The sequence below is a fragment of the Teleopsis dalmanni genome, chromosome 1 (genome assembly GCF_002237135.1).
Source record: "Teleopsis dalmanni isolate 2A chromosome 1, ASM223713v2, whole genome shotgun sequence".
NCBI lineage: Eukaryota > Metazoa > Arthropoda > Insecta > Diptera > Diopsidae > Teleopsis > Teleopsis dalmanni.
This window is the reverse complement of record NC_051846.1, coordinates 63,586,026-63,590,097: the sequence shown is the minus strand read 5'-3', so window position 1 is coordinate 63,590,097 and position 4,072 is coordinate 63,586,026.

Below are 4,072 nucleotides of genomic sequence, written 5' to 3'. Positions count from 1 at the left end.
TTCCAGCTATTTGGTACTGTTAGTACTTCAAATATTAAAATTATCCAAAGAGCTCAGTCAAAAATACTTAGAATAATCACTGGTGCACCATGGTACATTAGGAATGAAAATATTCACCGAGATCTACAAATTCCCTTAGTTAAAGCTGAATTTGACAATATAAGAAAAAAAATACAATAAAAGGCTGACAGAACATGTTAACCCTTTAGCTAGGAGTCTTGCACATCTATCCACTACTTACCGCCCGAAAAGAGTTGACCGATCGTTAACATTTAATAGCTTTAAGTAAATACCCCACTCTTCTTTTTAGTAATCTGATAAAGTTTAATTGCGTTCTTAATAAACATTTCATAAAATGTTTATTATTAAACTCCAGTGAAATTTAACCCATTGATTTATGGGAAGGCCATGATGTAAAGTCTACTTATTTCATTTTATATTGTACAATGTATAGATAAAAGAAAAATTGTAATATTATCTAATTAGTGATAAGATTTTAAAACTTATTGTTAGTCTCATTGTAGGAGAAGTTACAATAATTAAATGTATGAATATTTCAAAACAAAAAAAAAATATTATTATATATATTATTGAGTCATTCAACAGCTGCTTTATGAGTTCGATCTAATAAAACACAGCAAGTGAATTTGTTAATGAACTTTCACAGCAAATTAACAAAACTTCAAGTTCGAACAGACTAATCTAGTACTGCTTAAGGTTAGTTGGCTAATGAAAACTGACTCTGAGCTTCAAATTTGGCAGGGCATGACTTCAACTCTTGATACTTGCAGTCTCAGAAAATTATTTACGAATAATTAAATATAACAAATAACTCCAAGACCACTGAAACAGGTGTGTGGTCCTCCAAAAATTCAATTAATTAAAATAATATAAAAAAATTTTTGTGAATATAAGTTGTAATTTAACGTTAAATTTTCCAGACGAAAGTGACTAGTATTTTTTTAATAGCAAATTTGTTATATTTCATAAAGAGGGTTTTTCGAACAGTAGTGAAATACAATAACAAAAATTTTATTTTTTTATATTATTTTAATTGTATATTAATTAATTGAATTTTTGACTGACCATACTCGAAACAGCTGTACGGTCAGCCAAAAATTCAATTAATTAAAAGAATATAAAAACATAAAATTTTTGTTGTTGTATTTCACTACTGTTCGAAAAAACCTCTTTAAAAATTTTTTGTTGTACTTGACTACTTTTCGAAAATCTCTTTATTTAATTTTAATTATTTACAAGTGATGATGCTCTTTCAGAATTTAAGCATTTAAAACCAATTACTACAATTACTAAACATGTGTATTCATATTGAAAATCGCAAATGGATTATATTATTAAAATTTTTTTTGAGTTTTTTTCTCCAAAGTAGAAGTTGAAATATACCTTATATATTTTAATACTTTAATAAAAAAAATTTACATTCAAGCGGATGAAAATAAAATAAATCTTGTTTAAGTTTTGAATAAAACTTGAGTAATTGTTATAACAACACAGAGTTTGTTTATAGATGTAGTTACTTCGACATCCTATACTGAAGATAATTGGACTCGCTCTATATTGAGAAGTCTTCTTTGTTTAGATCAGTAGTTCCCAACATTTCGTTTAACCAAGGACCACTATGATATTTTTGGTTTTAGTAGCGACCACGTAGTTTAAGAATAAAAAACGATATGATTATTTTAATATCTATGGTATTATGTATAATGAATTGTATAAGTGCATAGGTACATTACCATATATAGACTATAAAATAGGTATATAATTACTTAGAAATTTCTTGTGCTTATTTTCTAATAAGTGAGGTCTAAGTGGGCAAACTACAAATTATGTATCTACCCCTATCTAACCATCTTGCGGACCACCGATTGGGAAGCACTGGTTTAGAGCATATTTATGTCTGAATTTTATGTTCTTGGGAATTGATTTTGTTGTCTTGGCTGAAGCAGATAAAATAATAAAGTAAAGCAAAGGATTCTCAAAGTGAACAACGTAAATCAAATTTTAGTTATGAGAGTTATAAGGAGGCTGATGAATACTTAATAGAATTGATGTGTTTTTCCGTTTTATGACAATAGCTGAAATTAAATAACAATAAGCAATAACAAAAATTTACTGTAATTAACAATTTTGTGTAGCTTTATTGCAAAATTTATGGCAAACAATCAAGTTATAAGTAAATTTTATAATATATGATTGAGTTTAATGACAGTAAAGAGGCAGAGGCTAAGCAAAAGATACTCAAAAGAAATTTTGTGTTTTTGTGTAAATACGAATTTTTTTTTTATTTGGCAATAATAACAACTTTTGTTGCAAATTTAACTACATAAATTGTTAGTGTTTGTTTTTGTTTGAATTGTATAAATGTAGTTTTTAAAGTTTTACAAATACAAATTACAAAATGCATTTAAATTTCTTTAACTATTAAATAATGCTTAGAGGAAGCCAATCCCTCCTCTGTGTGCACTTTTTTCACATACGTACTGGTATAAATGGATAGATGTTAAACCATAAATCTTTAATTTCTTTACCATACAGTATGCACTATACACTACACAAGAAACAAATAAAAACTTTTAAGAGTTTACAATTTTACAGTTAGGTAAGGTAAATTATCGATATCCAATATTCGTCTTCGTTGGCTTTTTTTGTTTTGTTTGTTTGTTTGTTTATCTCTATACGTAAGAAGTATTATAATGTTTTACCGTTGTTAACACTAATGAGTTTTATTTCTCAGCATAAAAACTAAAAATTATTATATAATAATAAATATAGATTCTTACGCATTTAATTCTCATAAAGTTCTCGGTTCTCAAAGCGCGAAAAGGCATTTTAAGTTTCCGCGACTTAGTATAAAGTTGCGAAAATTAAACGCTGCCAACAAAGAGATGCCAAATTAAGTTGCTGTGGATCGTTCCAAGCTCAGTTGAGCATAAGACAATTAACTACGTACCTCCTCACAAGTCTAGACAACCTACAACAAGTCAGAGTGCGTTTTCTGAGTAGCAAAACAGCGATTTAGCAAACCAGTGAACCGGCGAACCAACGTACCAACCAACTGACCAAGTGCTTGATTCAAGTAAAAACACAAAGAAGCCATCGTCTTAGCTGTAAAATTAATGGCCAACATAATAAGTGGAATTTTATGACAACAATGACGGCTTACGTGAAGTAGCACTGCGTCGAGTGTGCGTCTTTTTCGGTCGCAGACAATCTTTCGTTCAATGCTTGTGAGTAAGCCATGGGTTAATACGTATATGTAGACATAAGCTTATGATGTACTCATATATCTTGAGTTGCGTCTTAGTTTGTATTGTAGTGCATTTCGTGTGCGAAGAATCTTCGAAGTCAAAAAGTCATTAAGTAGGGATCAGTGTTATTTAAAATTATATAAACGAAAATTAAGTTCTCATCATGATACTTTAAGTGTCATAAAATCACACAATCGCAAAATTTTATATCTGAAATCCTTGTTAAGTATCTGCCAGTTATTTATATGATTAAATGTTTGGTATGAAAATGTTTTCATAATGTTCTAAACTATGCTATTAAGCAGCGGACATTATGAGTACTTATATGTTAAAACGTATTCATAGAAAAATGATTTATAAGAGACAAAAAAAAAATTTCGCTTCAATTCAACCAAAACTGAAGTACCCTTTATGCGTCAGTTTTTTGTATTTACGTGAGAAAATTTTTAAAATAGAACTTGTATTAAAAAAGAGTATAGCTTGAAATAAGGCTCTGATCCGGTATCGCAATGGATCTTAATCGTCTACACGTGACCTTTTTGGCCTGTCAGCTCAACCGAACCTATATTAAGAAAGGAACACACAATCACAAATTATAACAACAATATTTTATTGTAATTAATTGAATTTACTAGAATAGATGGGATACAAATCAATAATGGTCTTTGGAAAAATTATTTAAATTTAATTATTTGTATTAATTTTATATAATTTTAAACACCCTGCCAAATTTGAAGCATAGATTTGGAGGGCTGTTTTATCTTAGATGTCTGATCCAATACCGTACTTGACTCGTATTGTTC